Source organism: Staurois parvus, unplaced genomic scaffold (assembly GCF_062004578.1).
Source record: "Staurois parvus isolate SC_StPar_1 unplaced genomic scaffold, SC_StPar_1.0 ptg001022l, whole genome shotgun sequence".
NCBI lineage: Eukaryota > Metazoa > Chordata > Amphibia > Anura > Ranidae > Staurois > Staurois parvus.
In genome coordinates this window covers 295,709-312,063 of record NW_028318818.1, presented here as the reverse complement: position 1 = coordinate 312,063, position 16,355 = coordinate 295,709, and the positions used below count along the sequence as shown (strand labels likewise).

Below are 16,355 nucleotides of genomic sequence, written 5' to 3'. Positions count from 1 at the left end.
GCCAAAGTGGCAGTTACTCACCGGCCACCGGCCTCTTCTCCCCGAGTGCCAGGTTTTCAGTCTCTTGACTGGCTGGTGGGGAATGACATCATTCTATGCATACACACAGGAGTCAGTCAGTCAGTCAGTCATTCTGGCATGGCCAGAGTGTGCTGGGTATACATGCTGAGCTGTGCATGCGCAGCTCAATGTACATTCAACTGAAAACTGTGAGCTGGCAGGTAAGTGTGCATCGTAGTGTGTCTCTTCTGCAATAAATAGCTGCCTGCTCACTATTTTCTACAAATTAGGTTTTGTTCTGCTTTCAATTGCTAACACAAGTGTATATATACTACAAAAAAACAAAACATCAGCAATACAGGTGAATGGGGACCTCATGTCTATAGGGAAGTTTACTAAAATTAGTGCACACAGAATCTGATGCAGCTGTGCATAGTAACCAGCTTTTAAAGTGTTACTAAACCCCAGACTTTGCATTCACTATATCTGATCTCTCCGGACCCTGCATTCGCTATATCCAGTCTCCCCGGACCCTGCATTCACTATATCTGGTCTCCCTGGACCCTGCATTCACTATATCTGGTCTCCACGGACCCTGCATTCACTATATCTGGTCTCCACGGACCCTGCATTCACTATATCCGGTCTCCCCGGACCCTGCATTCACTATATCTGGTCTCCCCAGACCCTGCATTCACTATATCTGGTCTCCCCGGACCCTGCATTCATTATATCTGGTCTTCCTGGACCCTGCATTCACTATGTCTGGTCTCCCTGGACCCTGCATTCACTATATCCAGTCTCTCCAGACCCTGCATTCACTATAACCGGTCTCCCCGGACCCCGCATTCACTATATCTGGTCTCCCCGGACCCTGCATTCACTATATCTGGTCTCCCCGGACCCTGCATTCACTATATCCGCTCTCCACGGACCGTGCATTCACTATATCTGGTCTCCCCGGACCCTGCATTCACTATATCTGGTCTCCCAGGACCCCTGCATTCACTATATATGGTCTCCCCGGACCCTACATTCACTATATCTGGTCTCCCAGGACCCTGCATTCACTATATCCGGTCTTCCAGGACCCTGCATTCACTATATCCGGTCTCCCCGGACCCTGCATTCACTATATCTGGTCTCCCCGGACCCTGCATTCACTATATATGGTCTCCCCGGACCCTGCATTCACTATATCTGGTCTCCCAGGATCGTGCATTCACTATATCTGGTCTCCCACAGAACATGGAAATGCAATTATTTTAGTAAATATAAACTGCTAAATCCCTTTTCTCATCAGTGGTATATAGCAGTCTAGTGACATCTATCAGTGTCCAGTAGAGCACTGGTTAAAGCTTGTAGGAGGAGTTTTCACTCTCCTCTCACTGTCCTATGAGACTGCAGGACACCTGACTCTCTGTCTGGACAGTGCTGATTGGCCTTGTACTGATCACATGCACCCTCTCAAGAAAAAAAAAAAAACTCTCTAGCAATACACACCAAACCGAGCATATGCAGCTGGCTCCCAAGGCTCTGTTCTATCAGGAGATGAGTTGGGGACAGTGGAAGAAGGGAAGGATCAAAGAAGACAGGATCAAACATCCTTTTTACACAACGCAGAGGATTAACCCCTTAAGTTCCACAGTGAATATAACAAGCATGCTTTACTGCATATACAGACTAATTTTACTGTTGTGGGTTTAGTAACACTTTAACTTCAGCTTGTTGAATTAGGTGTTGACAATAAAACTTGAAAGCTTATTGGTTACTATGCACAACTGCACCAGATTCTGTGTGCTCCTGTTTTACTAAATCTCCCTTTATGAGTCTATAAAGATGGTGTTAGGTAGTTCTCCTCTTGAATCTCACCAGACACCTGAAAGAATCAACCATGGGGGAACTCTGTAAAGTATAGGCCTTGCTACCCACTTTAACCTCCCTAGCGGTCTGATTATGTCAGTATTTCTGTGCTCAAAGCGGTACATTTTTTTGCATGGAAATATATATTTTTTTATTGTAGGCCTGTAATTTTTAGGAATAACTCACTGAAATCTGTCCGAACAAGAGTCTAGTAAACATCCCGAGTATGTTAAAATTTGAAACACGAAATCATAAATTATAATTTAATAAATAATCATAAAAAATAATAATATAATAATAATAAATTGAATTCAATAATATAATCAAACCAAAAACACTGAAATGTGAAATAGAGCGCCAAATTCGCACATCGCTGAGCAAAGTCACTAAACCGTTTTCAGTGTCTGATGAGGAATTTCCCCCACGAAGCATTATCACTCAATTCTGCAAGTGGTTCTGATTTACTATCTCTGTTCTCTAGCCGGTCTAAAACCGCGTCTGACCTAAAGGGACGCTTTTTGGACGCCATGGACGTTTCTCAGTTTCCAGGCAGAAAGAACAGTAAAAATGCAGGCAGAATGTAAAATCCAATATATTCACAAAGGTGAACGACTGCAACATAAAATCAATCTAGTCCAGATGCTCAAGAGATGTACACCTGCAAGGGCGTAGCTTACACGTTTCAAGGGCAACAGCCTCTTCATCAGAGCTCAGATGAAGAGGACAGTGCCCTTGAAACGTGTAAGCTATGCCCTTGTGGATGGGCACCCCTTGAGTATCTGGGCTGGATTCATTTTATGCTTGCAGTTGTTCACCTTTGTGAGTATATTGGATTTTACATTCTATCATAGCATGGTCTTATGATAATGCACAAAGCTGGTCCACCCTCTCTTTTTATCTTTGTTTCAGTATAAAGTGTATATATACAGTGAAGGAAATAAGTATTTGATCCCCTGTCGATTTTGAATGTTTGCCCCTCACAAAGAAATGATCTCACCAAGCTGCTTGGCGATCATTTGGTAGCCCAGTCCAGCCTTGTGTAGGTCTACAATCCTGTCCCTGACATCCTTGGACAGCTCTTTGGTCTTTGCCATGGTGGAGAGTTTGGAATCTGATTGTTTGATTGCTCCTGTGGACAGGTGTCTTTTATACAGGTCACAAAATGAGATTAGCAGCACTCCCTTTAAGAGACTGCTTCTAATCTCAGCTTGTTACCTGTATGAAAGACACCTGGTAGCCAGAAATCCTGCTGAATGATGGGGGATCAAATACTTATTTCCCTCATGAATATGAAAATCAGTACATCATTTGTTAGACATGCATTTCTTTTGAATTTTTTGTTGCTATTCTGTCTCTCAGTGTTACTATACACCGAACATTCGATTTTTAGACCGATCATTTCTTTGTGAGTGGGCAAACATTCAACATCAGCAGGGGATCAAATATTATTATTATTATACAGTATTTATAAAGCGCCAATGGTTCGCTAAGCGCTGTACATTACAAAGGGGGACAGAACATGTGACAGAACAATACCAATACAATGCTAAACATGAGGGGATCGAGGGCCCTGCTCTTTCGAGCTTACAATCTAGGAGGGAGGGAAGAGTGGTACAAGAGGAGATAGCTGTGGGGGATGGAGTGGTAGGAAGAGTGGAGGAGGTCGGCAGGTTAGCAGGGGGTGGGGTAGGCTTCCCTGAAGAGATGGGTTTTCAGGGTGCGCGTAAAGGAGAGGAGAGTAGGTGATAATCTGATGGGTTGGGGCAGGGAGTTCCAGAGGATGGGTGAAACCCTGGAGAAGTCCTGGAGGCGGGCATGGGAGGAGGAGACCAGGGAACTAGAGAGAAGGAGGTCTTGTGAGGAGCGGAGTGTGCGTGCTGGGCGGTACTTGGATATTAGGTCAGTGATGTAGTACGGGGCAGTATGGTGGACAGCTTTGTACGTCAGTGTTATCTTTATAAAAAGTTTACAGCAGCAAAAATGTGTATTATTCTACCAAAATCAAATGAATAGTTAAAGGTTCAATTCACCTTTCCAAAAATGCCTATGCATTCTAGCTTCTCTTGTATATTAAAATGCAGTCTTTAGGTTTTAAAAATGATAATGAAGAAATGGCAAACCCAGATACTCCTACGCTTAGGGATGGACTCTGTATGGATAGGACCACATCACGAATTTCTTGGGATATGCATGCCTTGCTGCCCTCAAATGACCGAGGAAGTCCAAATATACTAAGTAGAGAAAAACAAACAGAAGGCACACCAGCCTAGTGCAGTGGTGGGCAACCTTTTTTTTCAACTGAGCCAAATCTCGCCAAAACCACGATTGAAATTTATTTTGAGAGCCACATTTTTAAAACTGAAAATACATCTCCCATATAGTAATTCATCCCCCATAGTAATTCATCCCCCATAGAGTAATTCATCCCCCATATAGTAATTCATCCCCCATAGTAATTCATCCCCCATATAGCAATTCATCCCCCATATAGCAATTCATCCCCCATATAGCAATTCATCCCCCATATAGCAATTCATCCCCCATATAGCAATTCATCCCCCATATAGTAATTCATCCCCCCATATAGTAATTCATCCCCCCATAGTAATTCATCCCCCCATAGTAATTCATCCCCCATATAGTAATTCATCCCCCATAGTAATTCATCCCCCATAGTAATTCATCCCCCATAGTAATTCATCCCCCATATAGTAATTCATCCCCCATATAGTAATTCATCCCCCATAGTAATTCATCCCCCATAGTAATTCATCCCCCATATAGTAATTCATCCCCCATAGTAATTCATCCCCCCTATAGTAATTCATCTCCCATATAGTAATTCATCCCCCATATAGTAAGTCCCCCATATAGTAAGTCCCCCCCCATATAGTAAGTCCCCCATATAGTAATTCATCCCCCATATAGTAATTCGTCCCCCATATAGTAAGTCCCCCCCCATATAGTAAGTCCCCCCCCATATAGTAAGTCCCCCCCATATAGTAAGTCCCCCATATAGTAATTCATCCCCCATATAGTAAGTCCCCCCTCATATAGTAAGTCCCCCCCCATATAGTAAGTCCCCCATATAGTAATTCATCCCCTATATGGTAAGTCCCCCCTGTGTCAATTCACTTACCTTTGCTCCGCGCGTTCCTCTCGCCGTGCTTCCCGCGCCGTTCTGGTCTTCAGGGCGGACTGTGAGAGGAGAGGAGTTCGTCACGCTGCCCCGCCTACATCCTAGCTGCCCCACCTACATCCTGACAGCTGCAGAGTCCTGACTTTTGGGGCGGCCGCCCGAGAGGAGGGAGGGGAGCGGGCGGCCGTCCGAGAGGAGGGAGGGGAGGGGAGGGGAGGTGAGGGGGCGGCCGCCCTGCACACGCCCGTCCGAGAGGAGGGAGAGGAGGGAGAGAAGGGAGAGGAGGGAGAGGAGGGGGAGCGGGCGCCCGGCACACAGAAGAGCCGCATTTAAGCTTGTAAAGAGCCGCATGTGGCTCGCGAGCCGCGGCTTGCCGACCACTGGCCTAGTGCATTACTTTAAGAAATGTAATTATTAAATGATAAAAAGTAGGTATTGTACTCACAAAATGATAATACAGTAAAAGGCTCATCGTGAAAGAACAGCTCTGTCCAATCCGCACTACGTGTCTGTCCGTAATGGGAGCTCTGGACCTCCAACAGGCTGACACGTTTCAAGGACTTGCCTCTTCCTCAGAGCCACTTTTTCTCTACTTGGTTTTAAAAATGATGCTTCATGTCCACGGCATACCGGTAGGATTTGTTTCGCTCCTCCCCAGCTTGCCCACAAAACTTCTAGCAGGCTACCCCACGGCGGGCGGTTGAACACCACCCAATCAGCACAGGAATGAGTGCTCTGGCTTGTTCAAACCCAAAAACAAGCGCAGTGCGCTCTCTCCTTTGCAAAATTTTAAGAACTTTGCCCAATCACAGGTTCCTGCACTTATGGGGCTACGCATCCAAGAGCCAAACCAAACCAATTAGCTCCACGCCTTGGATAATTCAAACTTCCGGAGGATGACCAATCAGGTTGAAAGCTGTTGAGGCGTGGTTTAACCTCCTCGGCGGTATGATTCTTTCCGATTTTTTGTGCTGAAAGCGGTACCATTTTTTTACATGGAAATATGTAGTTTTTTATTGTAGGTTGTAATTTTTAGGAATAACTCACTGAAATCTGTATGAACAAGAGTCTAGTAAACATTCCGGATATGATAAAATTTGAAACATGAAATCATAAATTATAATTTAATAAATAATCATAAAAAATAATAATATAATAATAATAAATTTAATTCAATAATATAATCAAACCAAAAACACTGAAATTTGAAATACAGAAGCAAATTCGCACATCGCTGAGCAAAGTCGCAAAATCGTTTTCAGTGTCTGATGAGGAATTTCCCCCACGAATCATTATCACTCAATTCTGCAAGTGGTTCTGATTTACTATCACTGTTCTAAAACCGCTTTTGACGTAAAGGGACGCTTTTTGGACGCCATGGACTTTTCTAAGTTTCCAGGCAGAAAGAACATTCAAAATGCAGGCAGGGCGCCGGACAAAGCAGTAGGGACAAAATGTATGTGAAATGCATTGGAATAGCAATGACAGCAAAAATGACATTTTTTAAAAATTTCAAATTTCCTGCCGGTTCCGGCGCCAGTACGTCCCGACGTCACAGGGACCGGAACACAGAAGCCGGATGCCGGCATCGGCCGGAGGAGATGGCCGGGGACGCTGCAGGGGACACATCGCGGGAGCGAAGGACAAGGTAAGTGCTGCAGGGGCCCCCAGAGCAACGTTGCATGGTAAGCCTGAGTGTAGCTCGGGGTTACCGCTCTTGGTATAGAAATATTACCCCGAGCTACACTCGGGAATACCGCTAAGGAGGTTAAAGGCCATAACATCACTTCTGCTGATGTCACTTCCTGGTGGTGGAAAGCAAGCCACTACCTGTTTCGGCAGCCATCTTTACCCCCAAACAAGCTGTATACACCTGGTGTCGGTTTACATAGGCACTGTTACAAGTGATGGATTTCTGTCTTTTCATCCTTTCATTACATATGAATGGTTTTACGCTCTGAGATCTTCTCGCTGTCATCCTTCTCTCTGAGTGAACCTCTGACATCTGTGGAAGATCATGTGGAACACACAAGCCATGACGAATGCATATGGGAATGCCCCACAAGTGCTACTGACCCAACTAGAGATAGTTGGTCAATTGCCTGCGGTGAGTGCTAGTCCATGTGGGGCACTAAAGCACCAAGGAGTGAAGCACTGGTCTTATGTCCATAGCAGCACAAGCACTATTATCACATTGGGACTGTTCATTGGGTTGGACTTTATTTCAGATTTTGGTTATAATATTTATTGAATTAGGCCAGTGCTCGGCTGGACACTGATAGAAGTCACAAGACTGCTATATACTGCTGATGAGAAAAGGTATTTAGCAGTTTATATTTACTAAAAAAATAGCATTTTCATGTTCTGCGTACTGTGGGAGACCAGATATAGTGAATGCAGGGTCCGGGGAGACCAGATATAGTGAATGCAGGGTCTGGGGAGACCGGATATAGTGAATGCAGGGCCTGGGGAGACCGGATATAGTGAATGCAGGGTCTGGGGAGACCGGATATAGTGAATGCAGGGTCCGGGAGGCCGGATATAGTGAATGCAGGGTCCAGGGGGAGCCCAGATATAGTGAATGCAGGGTCCAGGGGGAGCCCAGATATAGTGAATGCAGGGTCCGGGGAGACCGGATATGGTGAATGCAGGGTCCGGGGAGACCGGATATGGTGAATGCAGGGTCCGGGGAGACCGGATATGGTGAATGCAGGGTCCGGGGAGACCGGATATGGTGAATGCAGGGTCCGGGGAGACCAGATATGGTGAATGCAGGGTCCGGGGAGAGTGGATATAGTGAATGCAGGGTCCGGGGAGAGTGGATATAGGGAATGCAGGATCCGGGAAGACCGGATATAGTGAATGCAGGGTCCGGGGAGACCGGATATAGTGAATGCAGGGTCTGGGGAAACCGGATATAGTGAATGCAGGGTCCGGGGAGAGCGGAAATAGGGAATGCAGGGTCCGGGGAGAGCGGATATAGGGAATGCAGGGTCCGGGGAGACCGGATATAGGGAATGCAGGGTCCGGGGAGACCGGATATAGTGAATGCAGGGTCCGGGGAGAGCGGATATAGTGAATGAAGGGTCCGGGGAGAGCGGATATAGTGAATGCAGGGTCAGGGAGAGCGGATATAGTGAATGCAGGGTCCGGGGAGACCAGATATAGTGAATGCAGGATCCGGGGAGACCAGATAATGCGAATGCAGGGTCCAGGGAGTGCAGATATAGTGAATGCAGGGTCCAGGGAGAGCGGATATAGTGAATGCAGGGTCCAGGGAGAGCGGATATAGTGAATGCAGGGTCCGGGAAGACCAGATATAGTGAATGAAGGGTCCAGGGAGAGCGGATATAGTGAATGCAGGGTCCTGGGTTTAGTAATACTTTAATGCTTTCTGCTGTCTACCCCTTTCTCAGTACAGTGTGTAGTAGATGACTGCAGAGAGGCTGCTGCTTCTCAACAGTAAAATCCACACCGGCCATTCATGGCATTCCAATGTATCTGTGCAGGCCTTGCCATTCATTGTGAACAGTGCCCCAACGCATATACTACACAGCCCAATTTACATTCTTGGCAGGTTGTCTTGGTGTCGGGATGAATGGACTCCTGCACATGTTCAAGAGTTAAGTCATCCTGCACTGCTCAATTGAGGTGGTTGAAGACCCAGCGCATGTAGGAACCTGGGAAGAAGATACCGTCACTTTCAAGGGACCTCGCAGACATCTGATCCTTAGTGAGGAGCTATTTGCAGAGCCTAGTTCCTTTTTATGCGTGAATGGGCCCCGAGTGAAATCAAGCTCATGCTACCAGTGAAAACACTCTCCATGTTAAACAAGAGGACACAAAACAGGAGCCGCCAAGTACAAATAATGACTCTCTAATGGTGCCAAGTATTTTTGAATGGACCAAAAGGGAGCAAATAAAAGAAGTTTATACAATTTAACTCTGTAAACACGCTTGACTGGCAAACAATATGTATACAACCAGTATAAAAAAAAATAAAAAAAATAAACCTGTATTCAATATAGAGAGCAACATACGAAGGATCTTCAAAACGTTTCCTCACTTTTTTAATAAAAATATATATTATGTATGTGTGTGTGGAAACATATTTGAAGACCCCTTGTATATGATGGCTCATTCCAATACAGCCCATATATCACAAATACATGAATCAGGTACTTACTGATATACAGGAACCTTCGTCTAGTCAAACAACAAATGACAAAAACAGCTCGATCAGGATCCCAGCCAGGATAGGAGAAAAGTGAAAGAGAACCCAGCAATTCTACAAATAGAAATGAAAACCTCACAGGAAGTGATGTTGTGATCTGGAAAGTGAAAGTACGAGAAGGAGGGTGATTTCACTGCAACCGGTTTTAGGACAATGATAAACTGAAATCAACCGTGGGAACCAGCTTCAAACTGTAGAGATTTAAAGAAGAACTCCGGGTAAATAAAACATTTTTCCTTGCAGTGAGGCTGTGCCCACACTGCTAGGGTTCATTGCTCATTTTTGTTTAGAGGAGAAATGAAGGGAGCAGGGGCGGACTGACAACTCATGGGGCCCCCGGGCAATAGGGGATCATGGGGCCCCTGTGTCCTTGCCCAAACTCAAAAAAAAGACTATGAAAAAGGTACCAGGGGCATCTCATGGGGCCCCCTACTGACCCCCCGGGCAATAGGGGATCATGGGGCCCCTGTGTCCTTGCCCAAACTCAAAAAAGCCTATGAAAAAGTTACCAGGGGTATCTCATGGGGCCCTCTACTGACCCCGGGCCCTCGGGCAATGCCCGGGTTTCCAAATGGTCAGTCCGCCCCTGGAAGGGAGAGATACTTAGCGAATCTTTAGATCTCCTCCCCACCCCCACAAGACCAGTCCCTGCAGCTCCTGCACCCCCCCCAGGTTCAAGCATTCTTGAGCAATGGACTGTTCCTGACATCTTTAATTCCAGAGAAGGCTCCAAAAGCCTGTTCTGGATGTGAGGACGCCAGGAGCAATCCACTGCTGGATCATGGGGGAGCGCCATTTGCCGGTGGAGTGGAGGACTGAGTGAGTATAAGGCTGTCTCCTCTCTACTGGAGAAAACAAGAAGTCAACCCTTGCAGTCTGGGCCCAGCCCCACTACAAGTGAAAGCTTTTTTTTGCCTTGAGCTAGGCCTAAAGGATACTGCCACTTGCTTAATTCTTCTTTTTTGTGGGCTTTTCTTGCCCAATTTTATTAAGTTCAAGACCATGTGTAGCTTTTTCTGTATTTTTCTTCCACCAAAGAAATACACATTTTTCAACCTCCTGGCTTATACTTAAAGCACTCCTGCTCTGGCCTCACAGTTCAAGCCCTCTGTCTGTCTCCTCTGGACAGTCTTCTCATGCAAGCTTTGTGACTAGTCCTTCGTCTAGTCCTTCTCTGTCCACCAGGGTGGAGCCCTGAGCCTTAGCCATGTCGCTAATAAAAGCCCTGCACACACATGTTCAATTAGTGTGACAGTTATTTGCAAAACGAGGAACCTAGGATTGTAGACTTCATCCCTCTCAAGTCTCTAAGAAGTCTCCAGACTCCAGGTCCCAAACTGGGCTTTACCATTGAGGAAACAGACATTTTCCTCTGAATGAGACAAGGGCCCTGGAGCACCTCAGCCTGCCTGGATTAGAACCCTGGGTGATGCAAAACCCCTTTCCACAATATGGCAGAGCACAGCACTGTCACAATATACACCAATCAGCCATAACATTAATACCACTCACCATAACCTGTTGAGGCACAGACTCCACTAGACCTCTGAAGGTACGCTGTGGTCTCTGGCACCAAGCCTCCAGTAGCAGATCCTTTAAATCCTGTAAGTTGCTATTTGGGGCCCACATGGATCAGACTTGTATTTCCAACACATCCCACAGATGCTCAACTGGATTGAGATTTGGAGAATTTGAAGGCCAAGTCAACATCTCAAACTCGTTGTGCTCCTCAAACCATACTTGAATTCATCAGACCAAGCCACCCTCTTCCATTGATTAGTTGTCCAGTTATGATGCTCACGAAACCATTGTAAGTGCTTTTGTCTGTGGACACGGGTCAGCATGTGCATTCTGACAGGTCTGCAACTATGCAAACCCACATACAACAAACTGCATTGCACTGTGTGTTCTGACACCCTTCTATCAGATTCATTGTTAACTTTTTCAGCAATCTGAGCTACAGTAGCTCTTCTATTGATTGATTAATTCAGGGAATATCCGATTGCCTCTCGGATGATCAGGAAGGAATTTTTTTCCCAGCAGGAGCAAACTGGATCATGCTTTGCTGGGTTGTTTTGCCTTCCTCTGGATCAACTGTGAGTATAGGATTATAACTTTTTTTTTTAATGGTTGAACTGGATGGACTTTTGTCTTTTTTCAGTCAGACTAACTATGTAATTATGATTGAAACTATATGGGCCAGCCTATGCTCCCTACAAGCATCAATGAGCCTCAGCTACCCATGACCTGGTCACAGTTTACCAGTTTTCCTTCCTTGGACCACTTTTGGTTGGTCCTGACCACTGCGGCCCAGGAACAAGAGCAAGAGCTGCAGTTTTTGGAATTGTTCTGACCCAGTTGTCCGCTACAATTTGGCCTTTATCAGCTGGACAAACCTTTATGCTTGCCGTAAAAAAAAACTTCAATTGATTGTACAGTTTTCTGCAACCTTGTGAATGAGGCCTCAGACATGGATCATTCCACTGGACCTGTGCACGCATTTCATGGACTGCAACTGCTTCCTCAGGGCCAGTAGTCAGATGTTTCCCCAAATTAATACAACAGCAATCAAAGTGTTTCCAGAATCATTTACACGTGGAATATATATATTAAATCTCTGTTCCCCAAATTCTGCCTCGTTTCACACCCAGAAAGACACTGCTCCCTCACTGACTGCCTGGATAGCTGGGAGAGGGGTGGGTTTGTATTTTGATTTTACAAGCAGATTGTAATGTGTATAATGAGCTTTAAATTACACCTGGTGATTCTACCATGAAGGTTCTTGTTTAAGTACTTTCTGTTACAGAGTGACAACTGTCTGTCAATGGTGTTCTTGTGTTGTCACCCTGCCATTGGCATCCCTGGTGGAGATTAAAAGCAGCTGTGTGGACACCCATTGCGGAGACACGGTCCTCCATTGTTGAGATGAAAAAAAAAAAAAAAGGAGGGTAAAAAGTATTTTATGGAGAAAAATAGCACAGTGCTTTAGCAAACTAAATGATATCCAGTTAGGGTTAACATCTCCTTCAAAGTAGGGCAAAGGGAGTTTGTTCCATTTAGGCATCCCCCCTTTCCCAAAGCAGATTTCCAATTTTTTCCTGTTCATCTGCCTCCTGCCGCCATTCTAAGCTAGGTCACAACGACAGCCTCCCAGGGTACTTACGCCACATCTTCCAGATGGGGGGTAGTGTTGAGTACCACTTTACCCTAGGTTCACATACATGCGGGTGGTGCCGTTGTGGATCCCCACAAAAATCTGTGCAGCCACACCACCCGCACAGAGAGATGCGGACCCATGGGCGGGTGCCATTAGTTCTAATGGCACGCCACCAACACTGGAAAACGCAAACGTACTGAGAACCGAGGTTCCTGTGTGGGCTGCGTTTTCCAAAAAAGTGCAGGGACGTGTCACGGGGACGGGAGTCCATTCAAATGAATGGGCTCTCGTGCCCGTGCAAAATGCAGCCTGCACAGCTGAGGAGATGTGAACCGGGGGTTAATATATGAACACTTTAAAGTGGTTCTAAAGGCAGGATATTTTTAGCTTAACTCCTTAGCGCCGACGGGATGCAAATATGCTGCCTTTCGGTCGCTGGGCCTTGACACCAAGAGGCCGCATATTTGTGCACCCGATGTAAACAAACGTGCTGAGAACGTGCTCCCTGCACAGTTACCGTCACTTCAGGGTAGGCTCCCAATTTTCTCTTGCGATCGGGACCTTTCTGATCATGTGACTGCTGTGACAGGCAAGCATGGCAGTCACATGATCCTAAACCCTGCTTCGTGCCATCAAAAACCCCTTAAAGGGCAGGGAGGCGCCGGCACCAAAGGGTTAATGCATTTTCTGCATTAGTGTAAAAACTTTTCCTAGTGTTTGTGTCACAACCTTACCTCCATAAATATTTACCTGAGTCCTATCTCAATCCAGCATTGTGCCCGAGTGCAGCAATTCTGCTCTCTCTCCTCACAGAACTCCTTGGCTCCTGCTGCTGTCAATCAAATCCTGTGAGGGGGAGTGGGGGTGGGGTTGTGCCAGGCTGTGTGCGTTGATAGACACATACTGCCTGGCTCAGGAGTTGGCCTGCACGTGCACCCCCAAGGGAAGCAGCTTCCTATGGTTGCACACCGAGAAGAGGAGGAGCCTTGAGCGCCAGTGGGGGAACCCCAGAAGAGGAGATTAGGGGCTACTCTGTGCAAAACCAGGTAAGTATAACATTATTGTTATTTTATATAAAAAAAAAAAAAAATTAACAACCACTTTGAAGGTATCACTTGGCAAGTGTCATCTCTGTCCATTCAGTTAACATCCATCAGCATTAGTATTTTTATACAGCAAGAAAAAAAACAAACATTCAGCATTACTAAAATAAGAACTGAACTGTAAAACGAGAAAATATTCCAAGGGGAGAGCTACAAATGGAGCTTAAAAATGGATCTGTTGGCCTAAACCAGACTAGATGCTCAGATAATAAAGCAGATGTCAGACTAGTAACATCTGTATTCTTCTTTATTTGTCATATTTATTCATTGCTCCAAGAATACACTGTGACTCTTTAGTAGTATTCAGAACAGAAGGAATGAATGATGGGTGTACTTACAGGAAGGCATGAATGACGTGTACTTACAGGAAGGCATGAATGACGTGTGTGCTTACATGAAGGAAAGAATGACAGGTGTTCTTACATGAAGGAATGAATGACAGGTGTTCTTACATGAAGGAATGAATGACAGGTGTTCTTACATGAAGGAATGAATGACAGGTGTGCTTACATGAAGGAAATAATGACAGGTGTGCTTACATGAAGCAAATAATGACAGGTGTGCTTACATGAAGGAATGAATGACGGCTGTACTTACATGAAGGAATGAATGACGGGTGTACTTACATGAAGGAATGAATGACGGCTGTACTTACATGAAGGAATAAATGACGGGTGTACTTACATGAAGGAATAAATGACGGGTGTACTTACATGAAGGAATAAATGACGGGTGTACTTACATGAAGGAATAAATGACGGGCGTACTTACATGAAGGAATAAATGACGGGTGTACTTACATGAAGGAATGAATGACGGGTGTACTTACATGAAGGAATGAATGAAGGGTGTACTTACATGAAGGAATGAATGAAGGGTGTACTTACATGAGGGAATGAATGAAGGGTGTACTTACATGAAGGAATGAATGACGGGTGTACTTACATGAAGAAATAAATGACGGGTGTACTTACATGAAGAAATAAATGACGGGTGTACTTACATGAAGGAATAAAATGACGAGTGTACTTACATGAAGGCTTGAGTGACGGGTGTACTTACATGAAGGTATGAATGACGGGTGTACTCACATGAAATCATGAATGAGGTGTATTTACATGAAGGAATGAACGACGTGTGTACTCACATGAAATCATGAATGATGGGTGTACTCACATGAAATCATGAATGACAGGTGTACTTACATGAAATCATGAATGACGGGTGTACTCACATGAAATCATGAATGACGGGTGTACTCACATGAAATCATGAATGACGGGTGTACTCACATGAAATCATGAATGACGGGTGTACTCACATGAAGGCATGAATGACGGGTGTACTCACATGAAAGCATGAATGACAGGTGTACATACATGAAGGAATGAATGACAAGTGTACTTACATGTAGTGGCTGCGCCCAGACACCAGGCTGATTATTTTCCTGTACCATGACCCAGGAGGTTAATTAAACCTTTACAGTCCATTAGCTTCTTAATGTCTAAATATTACCATCAGCTCTAAAGGCTGTTCCTGCAGAAAGAAGAAATGGAAAGACTGTAAGTAAGAGCAGATCTCTCCAAAGCAAGGGGGTATCCCCTCTTAGACGGAAGTTGTGAAAAAATTGTGTCTGTCCTTATTTGTTAACAGTCAATATAATCATACATTAAATAAAGTCCAAAAAACCTCCCATACATGTGGCTAAACTGCAACATCCGATGCTGTTATATCATTCAGGCGAGTCCCACCACCATTCATTACATGTGCTCATCTCAGCTCCACTTACTTATATAGATGTAATATCACTTTAAAAATACAGAAGGATTTCTCCTTATTGCCTGGGGATCAACATTAGCTTACTGGGCAAACTCCGTTACTTCCAGTCCGGCATGATGACGTCAAGATGCTCCACCCCAACACATTTCGGAAACTTTCACCTGTGGCATTTTCCACTTGTGGTGTTCTCGTGTATTTTTAAAGTGATTTTACATTGTGCACTTGGATTTAAAGTGCACTAGCAATGTGAGTGGTATTCTTATTGGCTTTTATTGGAATAAAGCATTTAAACAAAAAAAAAAAAAAAAACAACCACGAAGCACTATGTTGGTTTCTTTATGTTTTTGAGTGGATGAATCATTCTTGCAATAATATATATTAAAGATGGTATCTGAGGTGGAGGGGAAGGCAACAAATAATATCATCAACATTTTGGAAGAATTAAAACACACAAAGATCTATTTATCTGTATAGGTCAGTGGAGCTGAGGTCAGTGCATGTAGTGAATGGTGGTGGGACTCATCTGGAGGATATTGCAGTTTAGCCACATGTTTTTGTATTTAATGTATATTTGATTATATGGACTGGTAACACACACACACACACATATATATATATACACATACATACTGTATATACATATACATATATACACATACATATATACACACACACACACATATATATATACACATACACAAACACACACACACACACACACATATATATATATATACATATATACACACACACACACATATATATACATATATACACACACACACACACATATATATATATACACATACATATACACATACACATATATACACACACACACATATATATATATATACACATACATATATACATACACATATATACACACATATACATACAAACGCTGCTTAAAAAAATTAAAGGAACAATTTGAAAACACATCAGATCTCAATAAGGAAAAATCTCCTGCTGGATCTCTATACTGATATGGACGGGGTAATGTGTTAGGAACGTAAGGATGCCCCATCGTTTGATGGAAATGAAAATGATCGACCTACAGAGGACTCAATTCAAAGACAC

At 44.4% G+C, this 16,355-nt stretch overlaps 1 protein-coding gene across 2 annotated transcripts in view; it reads right to left on the bottom strand.

Moving 5' to 3' along the window:
• Positions 1–16,355, bottom strand: part of ATG9A (autophagy related 9A) — an 88,188-nt gene that overhangs the window by 58,718 nt on the left and 13,115 nt on the right. The window contains exon 3 of one of the 2 annotated variants that reach the window (XM_089657697.1): positions 14,905–15,032. The exons of the other annotated variant lie outside the window; for it this stretch is intronic. The gene's annotated coding sequence lies outside the window, so the exon portion shown is untranslated. The remainder of the gene's footprint in view (positions 1–14,904; positions 15,033–16,355) is intronic. 2 annotated transcript variants of the gene reach the window in all.